Below are 16,386 nucleotides of genomic sequence, written 5' to 3'. Positions count from 1 at the left end.
GACGAGGTCAGCAGGGCTCGATCCGGAGAAGTTCTTGAGGAGCCGCGTCAGCAGGGCTCAGGTGGTCACAAGTTCAAGCTCAAGCCGCGACAGCGTCAGCAGGGCTCCGATGGTTACGAGTTCAGCTCGAGCCGCGACAGCATCAGCAGGGCTCAGGTGGTTCGGTTCCTTGTTGCGAAGAGGGAGCCGCGACAGCGTCAGCAGGGCTCAGCAATGCGAGGTTGAGTTCTTCTCAGGGTCAGCCACGATCAGATCAGCAGGCTTCAGGTCCAAGATACAACTGCCCGCTAGTTGTCGGGCGGGCCCTGATATAGTCCATTGGCCCTTTGATGTCCGGACCCTCGCAGGCGGAGGTCTCATGCCTTGGGGGCTGGTCGTCGGCGAGGTCCGGTTGTTGGCTCTTTAATCTCTTTGAAAGATGCGTCCAGGGATTCCCAGACGCCCAGCAGGTCTGGAGCCAGCACCCGGGGAGGCCAGAGGAGTGACAGAAACCAGTCTCTCAGGGGAGGCCCGAGGTGCCATCGAAACTCCCGGGCTTATCTCACTCGGGGAGCCCTTTACCCCCCAGCCGGGACTGGCGCGCCTTTGGAGTCTGGGTTTCGCTGGGGCTGGGGTCACGCTAGGCCCAGGGAGACAGGGATCTCGGGAAGGTAAAATGGCTGCCGGGCCTTGTGGGGCATGCAAGGTTAGGCGCTCGGAGCCGGGAGTGGAACGGGATAGGCAGGCCTGGTCGTTGGTTACGGGGGTCTGGGCTCATCGGGGGTAGGACGACCAGGCTCGGGGTGCAGGCTACACTAACGGGGAGGCTGCGCAGGGGACTCAGGGTGCAGGCCTACGCTCCCAGGGTGCGGAGGGACAGGTGCGAACCACGCCACGAGGCCGGGTCCAACAGTGGGAAATTAGCAAGAAAAACCTGGTGTTATTAAGCACTCAGTTTGTTGCCTGCCTTGCAAGTAAGGGCTCTATGTCCCCACGAACACCTCACGCAACTCTGGACAAGGCACTGTCAAACTCAAACTCACAACATGTGATCATTGGCAGTGGTCGGCATTTTCTGAGACTCTGGCTTTACTGCCTCACTGATGAGTGATCCTATCCACTTTCCATTACTCACTGACACCAAATATGCTCCTCGGCCCTTCCCTCTACACTCAAAGATATCAATTTATAATAGGATCTTCCAGTTAAGCCATAGGCTAGTTAGTCAATTCTCTCTCTCTCTCTCAATCTTTGCAACCTCCATTTGTAGCTGCTTTGACTGCCTACTCCTTGGAGCGCAGCAAGTTGGCAATCAAAGTCTTGTATCGATCATGATTACTGGACTATTTATACTTCACAGATGTGCATGCGTTTACTCTGTGGCATACTTTTCCCCTAAAACAGCAGTCTACAGAAAGTATTTCCTTGTGAGAACTAGTTGGCATTGAAAGTCGATGTATCATTCTATTGTGAGATAACTTCAAACTGTTTATCCTGAATTTTTTTAATGGATCAATATTGCTGATTTTTCTTTATTTCCACAACCTATAAGTGGTGTAATTGTTTCGATTTTCATTAGTAACTCTCCATGCAAAAGACATTGCTACCTGCTCCAGGTTATAGTATTCATGAATATGTCATGCGTGGGTGACGTAGTTGCCCATAGTAACCTGGTGTTGCGGAGGAGAGGATGGCGAGTTCTGTCGGTTGGTGCTGCTCCAGGGGTTCTTCTGGGGAGGGTGGGGGTTGCGTTGGGCAGTTCAAGTCACTGGCTCGGGATACGTGGCATCACCGATACGTGTGCTCGGAGCGGGGGCAGATTTGAGAGCCAGCGCACAACACCCTGCTGTGTTACTTTTCCAGTTACGTTAAGGATAACATGGGATGGGATGGGATTCAGGGATGCAGCGGGCTGTCATGATGTCTAGCACGCTGTGGGCTATAGACCTTTTAAGAGCTTCTTAGCAAGGCCGTCGTCAAAAAACATCAGCTGTCAGTTTTTAAATGGGATGAAGTAACAAATGCCATGTAGAGTGTTGTATGTTTGTCCGACTTTGCTAACTTGAAAACCAACATGCGCGTCTTCTGTGTATACCGTTGGTATTGTGTGGCTCTCTATTTACTAGAATGCTCTTTTGGAATTCCTGGAGTCTTCCAAGTTTCGCAGAACTGACAGGGAATATTAGGAGCCAGAGATTTAGGTTTAGTGGGCACGACTAGCTAGCTACTGATGTGTTTATATGCTATCAATAATTTGTTTTCTTTCATTATTGGAGTAATTTAATCTCCGACATTACTCCGCCGTGTCACGATATGGGACTAGACACCAGAAGTGGGCTGTCCTTTGTAGAGGTTAGGAGCTGTGTTCGTGGTTGCCTCATGTATTCCTCATGTACATACCCACCACTTACATAGATCTTATATCTCTGAAGAGACCTGAGTAGGACCGAAATGATAACTCTTATCAGCCCTGCGACATCTCTATGTGCCTGCATCTAACAAATGAAATAGGACGTACTTACTATGTGTGCTTTGTGTTGACTGCAGGTACTAAGGCTCTTTTTGCACGTGGCGTTTGCAGACTATGAGGCGAGTGTTCATGACTTTTTAAAGAAACTGTGCTCCATGAGAGAATATTCGTTTGGGGCACAACTTTAGAAGACTTTTCGTATTTTTCTCCAGTAATCGGGACTTTGAATGTTATGTCTTGCACAATGAGGCATGCATTTAAGTTGTTGCGATGCATAGGCTGCTGTCTATACCCCACTAACCCATTGTTTCCCAAACTGTTGGTCGGGGCTGATTTTTGCTGGGTCATGCAAATCCAAGCATTTCTGTGTTGATATGGTCTCATTTGCTGTGCTTCAAAGACGGAGGTAAAATGTCAGGCTATGTCTTCAAGGCCTCGAAAAATGACAGGAGACCTTTAGGTCTAGGGACTTACTTGAATAGTCCTCTCGACCTAACTGTAAGGCTTGACCCATTAACTCATCTCAAGTTATTTGATCCTAATCAAATATTTTATTTTACAGAGTCGTCTATTTCTTGATTATGTCCTTTGTCTCGCCTCCTGCCAAGTGCCACATATGCACATGCTAAATTCTTCGGCTGTCCTTGCTTCATCACTTCTCTCCATTTCCTTTCAATCCCCAACTAACCCACCGTGTACCCCATTTGCTCTTCCTTTGCTCGTCCTTTGTCCAGCCACGTTTTTCATGCATGTTGGGTACCTCAGGCCCAAAATTTCATTTTTTAAGTTCACCATTAATTTGTCCAACTTAATTAGCCTTCTTTCCCTCTCCCTACACCTTCTCCTTGCTTTCTTTGCCTGCCTGCCCATGTCCCATCTTACTCATTTTCCCCTTAGCTTGGCCATGTTTTTCACCTCCTGCCTTTGCCATTGTACAACTGTTTGCTGTGCATTATAGCCATGCACTATTCACTCTATCCATGCACTGTGCACTCTAGCCATGCACTATTCACTCTATCCATGCACTGTGCACTCTAGCCATGCATTGTGCACTCTAGCCATGCACTGTGCGCTCTAGCCATGCACTGTGCACTCTAGCCATGCACTGTGCAATCTAGCCATGCACTGTGCACTCTAGCCATGCACGGTGCACTCTAGCCATGCACTGTGCACTCTAGCCATGCACTGTATGCTCTAGCCATGCACTGTGCACTCTAGCCATGCACTGTGCACTCTAGCCATGCACTGTGCGCTCTAGCCGTGCTCTCTAGCCATGCACTGTGCGCTCTAGCCATGCACTGTGCACTCTAGCCATGCACTGTGCACTCTAGCCATGCACTGTGGACTCTAGCCATGCACTGTGCACTCTAACCATGCACTGTGCGCTCTAGCCATGCACTGTGCACTCTAGCCATGCACTGTGCAATCTAGCCATGCATTGTGCACTCTAGCCATGCACGGTGCACTCTATCCATGCACTGTGCACTCTATCCATGCACTGTGCACTCTAGCCATGCACTGTGCACTCTAGCCATGCACTGTACGCTCTAGCCATGCACTGTGCACTCTAGCCATGCACTGTGCACTCTAGCCATGCACTGTGCGCTCTAGCCGTGCTCTCTAGCCATGCACTGTGCGCTCTAGCCATGCACTGTGCACTCTAGCCATGCACTGTACACTCTAGCCATGCACTGTGCACTCTAGCCATGCACTGTGCGCTCTAGTCATGCACTGTGCAATCTAGCCATGCACTGTGCACTCTAGCCATGCACGGTGCACTCTAGCCATGCACTGTGCACTCTAGCCATGCACTGTGCACTCTAGCCATGCACTGTGCGCTCTAGCCATGCACTGTGCACTCTAGCCATGCACTGTGCGCTCTAGCCGTGCTCTCTAGCCATGCACTGTGCGCTCTAGCCATGCACTGTGCACTCTAGCCATGCACTGTGCGCTCTAGCCGTGCTCTCTAGCCATGCACTGTGCACTCTAGCCATGCACTGTGCACTCTAGCCATGCACTGTGCGCTCTAGCCATGCACTGTGCACTCAAGCCATGCACTGTGCACTCTAGCCATGCACTGTGCACTCTAGCCATAAACTGTGCACTCTAGCCATGCACTGTGCACTCAAGCCATGCACTGTGCACTCTAGCCATGCACTGTGCACTCTAGCCATAAACTGTGCACTCTAGCCATGCACTGTGCACTCAAGCCATGCACTGTGCACTCTAGCCATGCACTGTGCACTCTAGCCATGCACTGTGCAATCTAGCCATGCACTGTGCACTCTAGCCATGCACGGTGCACTCTAGCCATGCACTGTGCACTCTAGCCATGCACTGTGCACTCTAGCCATGCACTGTATGCTCTAGCCATGCACTGTGCACTCTAGCCATGCACTGTGCGCTCTAGCCGTGCTCTCTAGCCATGCACTGTGCGCTCTAGCCATGCACTGTGCACTCTAGCCATGCACTGTGCACTCTAGCCATGCACTGTGGACTCTAGCCATGCACTGTGCACTCTAACCATGCACTGTGCGCTCTAGCCATGCACTGTGCACTCTAGCCATGCACTGTGCAATCTAGCCATGCATTGTGCACTCTAGCCATGCACGGTGCACTCTATCCATGCACTGTGCACTCTATCCATGCACTGTGCACTCTAGCCATGCACTGTGCACTCTAGCCATGCACTGTACGCTCTAGCCATGCACTGTGCACTCTAGCCATGCACTGTGCACTCTAGCCATGCACTGTGCGCTCTAGCCGTGCTCTCTAGCCATGCACTGTGCGCTCTAGCCATGCACTGTGCACTCTAGCCATGCACTGTGCACTCTAGCCATGCACTGTGCGCTCTAGCCATGCACTGTGCACTCTAGCCATGCACGGTGCACTCTAGCCATGCACTGTGCACTCTAGCCATGCACTGTATGCTCTAGCCATGCACTGTGCACTCTAGCCATGCACTGTGCACTCTAGCCATGCACTGTGCGCTCTAGCCGTGCTCTCTAGCCATGCACTGTGCGCTCTAGCCATGCACTGTGCACTCTAGCCATGCACTGTGCACTCTAGCCATGCACTGTGGACTCTAGCCATGCACTGTGCACTCTAACCATGCACTGTGCGCTCTAGCCATGCACTGTGCACTCTAGCCATGCACTGTGCAATCTAGCCATGCATTGTGCACTCTAGCCATGCACGGTGCACTCTATCCATGCACTGTGCACTCTATCCATGCACTGTGCACTCTAGCCATGCACTGTGCACTCTAGCCATGCACTGTACGCTCTAGCCATGCACTGTGCACTCTAGCCATGCACTGTGCACTCTAGCCATGCACTGTGCGCTCTAGCCGTGCTCTCTAGCCATGCACTGTGCGCTCTAGCCATGCACTGTGCACTCTAGCCATGCACTGTACACTCTAGCCATGCACTGTGCACTCTAGCCATGCACTGTGCGCTCTAGTCATGCACTGTGCAATCTAGCCATGCACTGTGCACTCTAGCCATGCACGGTGCACTCTAGCCATGCACTGTGCACTCTAGCCATGCACTGTGCACTCTAGCCATGCACTGTGCGCTCTAGCCATGCACTGTGCACTCTAGCCATGCACTGTGCGCTCTAGCCGTGCTCTCTAGCCATGCACTGTGCGCTCTAGCCATGCACTGTGCACTCTAGCCATGCACTGTGCGCTCTAGCCGTGCTCTCTAGCCATGCACTGTGCACTCTAGCCATGCACTGTGCACTCTAGCCATGCACTGTGCGCTCTAGCCATGCACTGTGCACTCAAGCCATGCACTGTGCACTCTAGCCATGCACTGTGCACTCTAGCCATAAACTGTGCACTCTAGCCATGCACTGTGCACTCAAGCCATGCACTGTGCACTCTAGCCATGCACTGTGCACTCTAGCCATAAACTGTGCACTCTAGCCATGCACTGTGCACTCAAGCCATGCACTGTGCACTCTAGCCATGCACTGTGCACTCTAGCCATGCACTGTGCAATCTAGCCATGCACTGTGCACTCTAGCCATGCACGGTGCACTCTAGCCATGCACTGTGCACTCTAGCCATGCACTGTGCACTCTAGCCATGCACTGTATGCTCTAGCCATGCACTGTGCACTCTAGCCATGCACTGTGCGCTCTAGCCGTGCTCTCTAGCCATGCACTGTGCGCTCTAGCCATGCACTGTGCACTCTAGCCATGCACTGTGCACTCTAGCCATGCACTGTGGACTCTAGCCATGCACTGTGCACTCTAACCATGCACTGTGCGCTCTAGCCATGCACTGTGCACTCTAGCCATGCACTGTGCAATCTAGCCATGCATTGTGCACTCTAGCCATGCACGGTGCACTCTATCCATGCACTGTGCACTCTATCCATGCACTGTGCACTCTAGCCATGCACTGTGCACTCTAGCCATGCACTGTACGCTCTAGCCATGCACTGTGCACTCTAGCCATGCACTGTGCACTCTAGCCATGCACTGTGCGCTCTAGCCGTGCTCTCTAGCCATGCACTGTGCGCTCTAGCCATGCACTGTGCACTCTAGCCATGCACTGTGCACTCTAGCCATGCACTGTGCGCTCGAGCCATGCACTGTGCGCTCTAGTCATGCACTGTGCAATCTAGCCATGCACTGTGCACTCTAGCCATGCACGGTGCACTCTAGCCATGCACTGTGCACTCTAGCCATGCACTGTGCACTCTAGCCATGCACTGTGCGCTCTAGCCATGCACTGTGCACTCTAGCCATGCACTGTGCGCTCTAGCCGTGCTCTCTAGCCATGCACTGTGCGCTCTAGCCATGCACTGTGCACTCTAGCCATGCACTGTGCGCTCTAGCCGTGCTCTCTAGCCATGCACTGTGCACTCTAGCCATGCACTGTGCACTCTAGCCATGCACTGTGCACTCTAGCCATGCACTGTGCACTCTAGCCATAAACTGTGCACTCTAGCCATGCACTGTGCACTTAAGCCATGCACTGTGCACTCTAGCCATGCACTGTGCACTCTAGCCATGCACTGTGCACTCTAGCCATGCACTGTGCACTCTAGCCATAAACTGTGCACTCTAGCCATGCACTGTGCACTTAAGCCATGCACTGTGCACTCTAGCCATGCACTGTGCACTCTAGCCATAAACTGTGCACTCTAGCCATGCACTTGTACTCCAGCCATGCTCTCTAGCCGTGCAGGCATCCAGGCCTGGTTTGAGCAGAGGTCATCATATGCAAATGGTCCAACCTCCAGCCCTCACCTTGGTAAGTCAGCACCGAGTGGTGTCTCAAGAGAGCCTTAGACTCAGCCCTTGGGCTGCGCTTTGGCAGTGTGCAGGTGTTGTATTGGTCGTATTTAATGTATGCAAAGCTTGATGAGATGTAAGATTGTTTAGCGCCTTAGAATCATTAATATTTCATGCAGAGCTATATTAAAGGTGACAGATAAAGCATTCGCAGGAGTGGAAGCTTCTGGAAGGCTCACCCAGCACAACGGAACGGATGGCACTCGCATTGAAGGATCACCTTGCGAATATTGAGAGCGGCGACACAAAGAAGCACAACAATGACGGTGGCCGCGCGGGGACACAATGAAGCACAACAATGACGGGGACACAAAGTAGCACAACAATGACGGGGGCCGCGCGGGGACACAAAGAAGCACAACAATGACGGGGACCGCGCGGGGACACAAAGTAGCACAACAATGACGGTGTCCGCGCGGGGATGAGTGAGAAGCAGCAGCTGCCTCCCGCCGCGGAGCACGAGGCGCCTCGCGCCACAGCACCGGGTGAAATGGATTGAAGTGCAAAGCTCCTTGGTTCGGCTCTTCTATGGGTAGTGTCTTTGCTTTACGCAGGCGCAGTGAAGCTGAGTGTCTTTACTCTGCGCATGCGCAATGAGGCCGCGCGCCCTCCGTCCAGGGCTGTTCACAATCTGCACTCCGTGCAAGGTCCGACCTCGGCGATGGAAAGTAGTCTCTTCGCTCCGCACATGCGCAGCTTTGACGCGCCGTCCTGCGCGTGCGTAGCCGTTAGATACTATCTTTTTTTTCGTGCGCGATGGTGGCTCGTGCAGCGGCGTGAGCGCGCGCGTCACTCCGGGGGGAATAACACACTGGCATACATGCCAACCCTCCCGATTCAGGCGTGAGACTACCGATTTGAAGGCTAGTCTCCCGCCTCCCGATTCCTGCAAGCAAAAACCCGATTCCTCGGGGTTTGTTGACAGGGCGTTTGTGTGAAGTGCTAATTTTTCCAGCAATAGTCAAAGTGGCCATGCAGGGGCTCTCGATGGGGTGAAAAAACAACAAAGGGTCATTAACAAGGCAATAGTCTTTTGAAGACCTGTGAAGTAGGGGGGGGGGGGCGTGTGTGTGCACAGGAAGCTGTTTTCGGCTGGGGTGTCACACAGGGGCGGGGGGGGGGGGGGGGGACAACACTTGCATCACCCTCTCAGCCTGCCATTGCGCTCCATGCTTGTAAAAGGTAAGAAAAAAAACGTACATTTGTGTTTCAAATGTCCAATCCTGCAGCAGCACACTTCCAAAGCCCATACACGCCAGTAACCCGATTTGAAGCCCCATTCTCCCGATTTTTTAAAAAAAATCTCCCTCTTTGCTCTTCTGAAATGTTGGCATGTATGCACTGGGCCCCACTCCTCACTGGCAGCTGGGCCCCCGGCGTGACCCCACCTCTCCCCATGCCCTGGAGCTCCCACTGACCGGTGCTGAGCAGAGGTGAGGAGACCTCAAAGCGTCCAGCCGTGTGTGTGTGTGTGTGTGTGAGGTTTAAATAATATTTTTATTGGCTTTTATGTTTTAAAAAAAAAATGTTTGTTATTTATGAACAACAAAACAGAGACACTGACATCGCCATAGTCAAACCATTCCATATGACCCCGTTCCCCGTGTGTTTGTTTGTGGGATCCCAGGTGATCCTGGTGTCTGATTCCTGGTGTTTGTTTGGGCCTCACGCACTCCGGCCGTTCTGCCACATCCAGCCCGTGAGAGCCACAAACAAGGCTCAGCTGCACGGCGCGTGAGCCTGGCCGCAGCAATCCCCGTTTCTCAGCTCCATTGGCGTGATATTTACCTCCTGCTATGTATGCAGTGAACTTTACAAATGATTGATTGATTGATTGATTGATTGATTAGGTGGGTCAAGAGAAGTAAAGAGAGGTCAACAATGTGTATTGTCACAAAGAGAAATGGCAGTCCTAAAATAATCGGCGGGAGGAGAATTCCTCCTTTTGGAACTAGGGCCCTCACACCCCCAGCCAGCTAGGTGCCATGCTTCATCATTTGGGCCTGTTCCTCGTTGAGTCGGCGCTGCAAGACCTGACAGGCACCCAAAGAGGGCCTCTAAGGTGGAGATCTTTTGTTCTTTGCCGTTTGGTGCAGTGGAGGTAAGAAACGTATAAAGTGTAGATGTGGTGTAATGGAAAGTGATTAATTATGTGTGTAACAACCTAGGCACAGGATGTTACACACATAATTAAATTCCCTGCCCTAGGATTTGAACTAATCTTTGCTCAGGGGGCCCTTGTTTTGCTCATATTAAGGAAAGTGATAAAAACAGGTTGGGTAGTCCAAAGAATGACTTTTATTCAGGTTGGCTCCCCGCCTGGTTAAAAGGAAGAGTGGTGACTCTCTGAACTAATGGTTCAGGATAACTGCGCTCTACTCTTAAGGGGTTGACAGGTTTGATGCCTCATAGTCTGGAGGATCAGTGGCAATTCACCAGGACCTAGTGAAAAACTATCAGTACGAATGTTACTGCATATTGTGCTGTGTGTTATGTAGTCGGCTCCTCATATGCAATGCATTATTTCGCTCTTCTCGTTGAGTCCATTGTCGGTTGTGCCCAGACGTAGGATAGTTTTTCCTTCGAAGCGCGATAGTATAGAATCAGTGCAACATTCTTTTGTTTTAGGACTGTCCATTTTATGGCTTGTGCCTCATGTCTTTTTTTCTTCGCAATGTTGTACCATGGGTGCATTCTGGACTTTGCATTTAATTCTTGATCTGTGTTGAGTGATCCTCTTTTTTACTGCCTGAGTTGTTTTACCTACGTATGCAAGCAGGCATGGGCATATTACATAATATATTACGTTGGTACTATTGTAATTTGTGAATTCTTCATGTATGATACTTTTGCCTCTGTATTCAAATTTATCTCCTTCGATGGTACTCAAGCATGGGATGCAATTTCCACATTGATGGTGTCCTTTAATGTGAGGTAGTGCTAGCATGGTCTGTATGGAAACCTTTGGTCTTGTCACCTATGTATTGGCACGTACCTGTTTGTCTTTGATGTTTTTGTCAGCTGACAGCTGTCAGGGGCCTCTGTTGGTTGCTGTCTAAATTCACAGAGTTTACCTTGGGTTGGGAACAAAAGTCTGATCCGAGGGATGTAATGAGCCAGACCACTTTTGTTTGCCATGGTGGTACTGTCTGCCACCTGGGATGTATCTGTGAACAAGTTACGGTTAGGTGCTGCACAGATGAGGAGAAGAGTTCCCCGTAGGTCAGTTCAGTGTCTCAGGAGAGTGTAGATAGAGGTATCCAACTGAGTTCAAAGGGACATAGAACTGATGAGTGCCTCTGAAGTAGAGGGCCACTGTCCATGTTCTTCACCTAAGCATGTAATCAGATGTAGTATTGATATATAGGCAATCAACGTAGCATCAGTTTGGTACATTCATGATTGATTTAATGCCTTCGATCCATATTGAAATAGCCTCATTGAAGAACACCAAGTCGCTTATTCTTATTAAGAGATGCAATATTAATAAGCTGGTAATCACCATCGCATCCAGTCAGATAAAATCTTGAAAGGATTATTGCCTTTGATAAGTACTAGCGTGTAGTCTCGTCGGGTATGCCGGGTGATTGCCTATATATCTATCCTACATCTGATTACGGAAATAGCACCTTGGTGAGCTTCCCTGCACCTGCTTCACTAATGATTGCTGCTCCTGTGTGGGCATAGGGTAGGCTTCAGTGAGCTCTTACCCCTTTTTCAGCCCTGGTGCCACTGTGCCTGCTGCACTAACAATAGATGTGCCCATGTGCTGTGTAGTGTTCAACCTACAAGGATACAGAACACTAAAAAGGCCTTTGCTGCAACTGTCCAGCTGACCAGTGGCATGGACTGGACTGGTCTCGGCTGTTGGTCCTTGACTGAGCCCATATGAGGCTCTAAGTGCTTCCCCTGAGGTCCTGGGGGGCTATAGAAGTGCACTCCTATTATGGAAGAAGACTTAAAGGACTAAAGTCAAAAGGTAAAATCTTTGACCAGCATGAACCTGGTTGGTGTATCCGACCTGACTTCCATCGTGGTCACCATCAATTTATGCCTAGGTCTTCCGCAACAATGCAGTATCATTTGCACCTTGTGATTCTTGGCACTATCGCTACTTGAAGCGTTACATTTCATATCTCAGATTCCGCTTATTGGGTTTTGTCATTTTAGTGTTATTTTGTTCATTACGTTTTACATTATGTTTCTATTTCGTGTTTTTATTTTTATTGTTTTGCATTTTGACTTTTACTGTTTTGGTTTCTGCATACATATTTTACATATTGTCTTATGTTAAGCCTGCCTGTTCCGTGCCTTAGGTACCAGGGGGTTGACTCCAGGTTACTTTTAATGGCGTTGAGAATTCACTCTGACAGGGGTTGTGATTTTCCTCTTTCACCACAAATAATAATTCAGTTTCTTGCAGAAACTAGCAGAGAGTTTTTAGAAATTATCTGCAAATAGGCAGTTGATAACCTACCAGGGTTGAAGCACTTGGAATATGGGACGAGTATCGTGCGGGAACAGAACCTCTACAAATTCAGTTTAGAGATAAACCAAGCTTCACGCTTGAACGTCACAACTTTTTAAAACAAATATATTGCAGCTCTTTGCATTTTGACAGCCCCAAGCAAATTTGAGAACAGAGTGGATGTATGTAGCAGAGACGAGTTTGTGTTTAACTGTTTATCTAAGAATTTGCAGGAGAGATTACTGAGCTGCAGGAACCCAACTCTCCCCGAGAGGTGAACATTCCTAAAAGCATACAGCGCTACACGCTTTCATCTAAGACGCTGACCTCTGAGGAGGGCGCATCACCAGTGAGTCGCATTCTTGGGACTGCTCTGGATTGTTCCGTGAACTCCAGAGACCGAACAAAAAGGAATTTGGCTGAGAAAGCTCATTATGGCAGTTGTTACAGGTGTGGATTTAAGGCACACGTGGGAAGTAATGGGAAATGCCAGGATCAAGGACAGTGTTGCAGTGTTGGGGCATTTTCAAGCAGTATGAGTGTATGCACTACTGTAAAAGTCTGCACAATTGATGTTAATGAGGAAGAATGTCCCCAGAGGGAATAATATAGTTTTAGCAATTGATTCCATAGTTCGTTCCACCTTCATGCGACAAGTAATGTGTCCCTTGTGTATCGTTCATGCTGGTGCGGTGCTGTTAAATGGAATGGCGGATTCAGGACTACCCATCAAGATTTTAGTGTGATGTAGCCTTTGATAAAACTAGAGCTGTGAGAAACAGCTGACAAGCTCCAGTATAAATCCCCACACCTTAATTGAGCAGGATTTCGATATATACTGGATTACTTTGTTAGTCTGCTGGAATGATTGGGTAAAAAGATTCACACAAAAATGTATGTATCTATCAATGGAAGGTAAGGGATGGAATGGCAGATTCAGACTAAGTTGGTTTCGCTATGAGGCCGGTTCCTGATAATCCAGCGGTGTTGAGTGACATGCCTGTATTGAATGTAGATTTTGATGCCAATGACATTAAGAATACTTTACTACATTCTCCTGATGTTTCCCGAGTGGGTGCAGTGAATGGGTTGAGCATTGTATCAAACTTAAAGCTCAGGCAGTACCTCTCATTCATAGAGTGCGCTCTGTTTTTCTGAGGGTACGGAGTGAGCTTACTGCCCTCTTACATGATTTATGATGTCACCAATTCCTCTGAATGGTTGTGCCAGTTTTTATTGTCCAGAAGAGGTCTGGGGGCAAGCATCTTTTAAAGTTCGCAGACCACAGCCCTTTGCTTTGAACCCTTAATGGTGTCAGTCAGGCCCCTGTAATGTAACTAAGGTTGTTTTTAAAATTACATCTTTGGCATCAAATAAGTACACAGAGACAGAAACTACAGGGCTGGCTGCTTATCTAGAAAGCCATTTTTGGATAGTTTGGGTGACGAGGATTTGGATGTTCATGAATGTTTGTGGCAGCGGTGTTAGACGCTGTCCATGATGCTGCTTGTGCTGACCCTGGAGTGGTGCCAGTTAACAAGGACTTCACAGATGGTCTCTCCTGGGACTGGTGCTTAAGTGCTGAGGTGTTTGGGTATGCTCAAGTGGCGGCAGAGCTACCTGTGGCTCTGGGTATGGTTATGAGACCCGATTCTTTAGTTCTGCTTGGTAAGCCGAGACCATGCTTGTTGAATATTCACCCAGTGTGAGTGGTGAGATCCACATTGCAGGTCTGCCTGACGTTGTGATGCTGCCGACTGTAGCGTGTCTGCTAAAAGCAATGGCGTGACTGGTGGAATTATAAAGCCAAATAAGAGAAAGTTATTTTCCGACACCACAGTCTTCGTGACCAGTAATACTGAAGACTCTGAGACTCACAGCAGTAATTTCTCCTTTTACAGCGTTATTGCTGCAGATGGAGTGAAGCCCAGAAGTAAGCATATTACTAAGGTACCAACAAAGTTTAATATTTTTCAATTGTATTAACTGTTTCTCTTTTGCAGCATTTAGAAATGCATTTTCTAGTTTTGTTGCTTTTTGTTTCGCTTTTTCTTGTAGGCTGTTAACTTTTGTTTAAATGGAATGATGTTGTAGTGTGTGACCTTAATGCTGCAGTTTGGATTTCATTACCATCATTTGCTTACCCTGGAGAATCTCCAGGGTGTAGGAGGTTTGCTGTTTCAGAGTTCTTTCTTCAGCTTCTTGGCAGTTGTCACTCTGTGGCGATCTGTGGCCCTGTTTCTCTGCTCTTCTTGTAATAGCTCTTATCAGAGCTTCATCCTCCCGCCAACGATAATAAGATGCCAGGCATCACCCAGCACAAAACACAGCCTATGATGGGCTACGTCTATCTGCTCGGCGCAGTTAGAGCGAGGATAAAGTGCTCCGGACCCATCAGGCTGTGAATGTAACCTAAGGGCTTAAGATGAAATGAAGAGCTAACCTCCTTCCTGAGTGGCTCAAGACTGCTGTGTGCAGACCCGATAGCTGGCAGCACCCTGGAGTATGTATGTATAAATCAGATTATGTTGGAAGTAACCTGCAATATAGTGGCAGGCAACACCCTGCCATAGAGTAGGATTTGCTGGGTGTGAAGGGCGGCTGATTCTGATTGGGTGCTTGATAGTTTTCCAGAAACTCATGTTCTTGCTTGTTCATGTTTGTCATTAGTTAATGAAACACACCCAGGCGTATTATCTCTTCAGTTGACAGAAGCTGTAATAAAAGTTTCTTTGTCGTTGCAAAAAAATATGAATGGCCAACGAGCCTCTGTAGGTCAAAGAATGGAAGGGCTGGGGAACTGTCATTCATCTCACTGCTAAGCAGAGCAGTGTCATTCTTCATCCTGCGTCAGGCCTTTGATTTTAACCAACATCGCTTAGAACACTGGGACTTTAGAGCCCATCCTTTTAACGCTATCAATGCTAAAGCAATTCCCGCTTGGTGCTGAAAGTGCTTAAAATCCATTGTTCATGACAAGCTCAGCTTGTCATGAGCACACAAGCAGTGGACTGCATGACGAGCTGAGCTCGTCATGAGCGTGGAAGGGGTTAATGAGAAAAACAAAACTCAAAGTCCCATAAGCAATAGTGGTGGAAGGTGTCACTCATGACCTGGGACAACATTCAATTCAGCACATCCAGTTCCATTTTTTAAGTTTTTGACACAATATTGAATTTATAACATTTGTTTTTTATGGTCATGAGTCACCAGAATACTAAAACGTGTCTTTTATTTTCAAGGTCAATTAAGTAATGGTCACCAGCTTGGAAGCTCTGTTCATTCTTCAGTATTTGTCATTGATCTCCATGTGTGGCTGGTTTGGGTCTGCCTCCTGCATCGTTCCCGATAACTCGCACAGGTAAGGAGCTTGTAACAGCAACATGATAACCCAATACTCGTCTGTAAGAAGTGCGCTCTGAGGCAGGTATCCGATCATTTTTGTGAAACAAGGAAGGGCCAATATCTGCTATGTACAATATTTAAAATATAACAGTCAAATCACAGTATACTGTTCCGGAGGTTCAGTCCCAGCGACATTATCTGTAACTGAACGCAGACACCCTAGGAAGCATGTGCTTTCTAAGTCAAGTTACGTTCACTCACCTGAAGGTGACATGCTTCATCATTGGGCTATACTCGTCACCAGGCCGGCGCTAAAATACCTGGCGGGCACCACAAGAGGGCACTTTGTTGCAGATCTTTTATTAGGTACGCCGGATGAGCATAGTAGGACAGAGGATGTTGTGTCATAAGATGTGAGATTATTGAAAGTCTGAATATAAGATCAACTATCAACCAGTTGCCACAATATAGTTAATGTTATCTTCCTGGTTCATGTTGAGATTAAAAACAGTGGCAGAGAAATTGAGGAACTAATGGCCCCTATCACTGTGTGAAAGTGTCGATCACCTATGGACCTGCTGGTAAGATGGGGTCTATACTTCAGGTCAACTTTTTTCATGCCTTGTGTAGTCATGGAGCAATCTGTTGGCATTTCATCAAGAGCAAATATGGAAAAATGGGTAAATGTGACCTAATCTTCTCCACTGCGTGAGGAGCTCTGTAACTCAAAGCCCTGCACCGTGCATAGGTGATAAGGCGCCTATTAACTTCTTACAACCACAGGTGAGCACTCTCTAACAGAGTGCACTAGATACGG

The 16,386-nt window shown here is 48.7% G+C and overlaps 1 protein-coding gene and 1 long non-coding RNA gene across 2 annotated transcripts in view; one reads left to right on the top strand and one right to left on the bottom strand.

The window, feature by feature from the left end:
• LOC144768132 (uncharacterized) overlaps nt 1–8,060 on the bottom strand; it is a 36,232-nt gene extending 28,172 nt beyond the window's left edge. The window contains exon 1 of the long non-coding RNA XR_013598480.1: nt 7,936–8,060. This is a non-coding gene — a long non-coding RNA (uncharacterized LOC144768132). The remainder of the gene's footprint in view (nt 1–7,935) is intronic.
• An 832-nt stretch (nt 8,061–8,892) lies between these two features.
• The window catches only part of LOC144759549 (uncharacterized), a 58,752-nt gene continuing 51,258 nt past the window's right edge, over nt 8,893–16,386 (top strand). The window contains exons 1-3 of the mRNA XM_078646489.1: nt 8,893–9,189; nt 14,126–14,174; nt 15,467–15,585. The gene's annotated coding sequence lies outside the window, so the exon portion shown is untranslated. The remainder of the gene's footprint in view (nt 9,190–14,125; nt 14,175–15,466; nt 15,586–16,386) is intronic.

Source organism: Lissotriton helveticus, chromosome 1_1 (genome assembly GCF_964261635.1).
Source record: "Lissotriton helveticus chromosome 1_1, aLisHel1.1, whole genome shotgun sequence".
Taxonomy (NCBI): Eukaryota; Metazoa; Chordata; class Amphibia; order Caudata; family Salamandridae; genus Lissotriton; species Lissotriton helveticus.
Note: the sequence above shows the minus strand (reverse complement) of the source record. Positions and strands in the feature narration are given on the sequence as shown.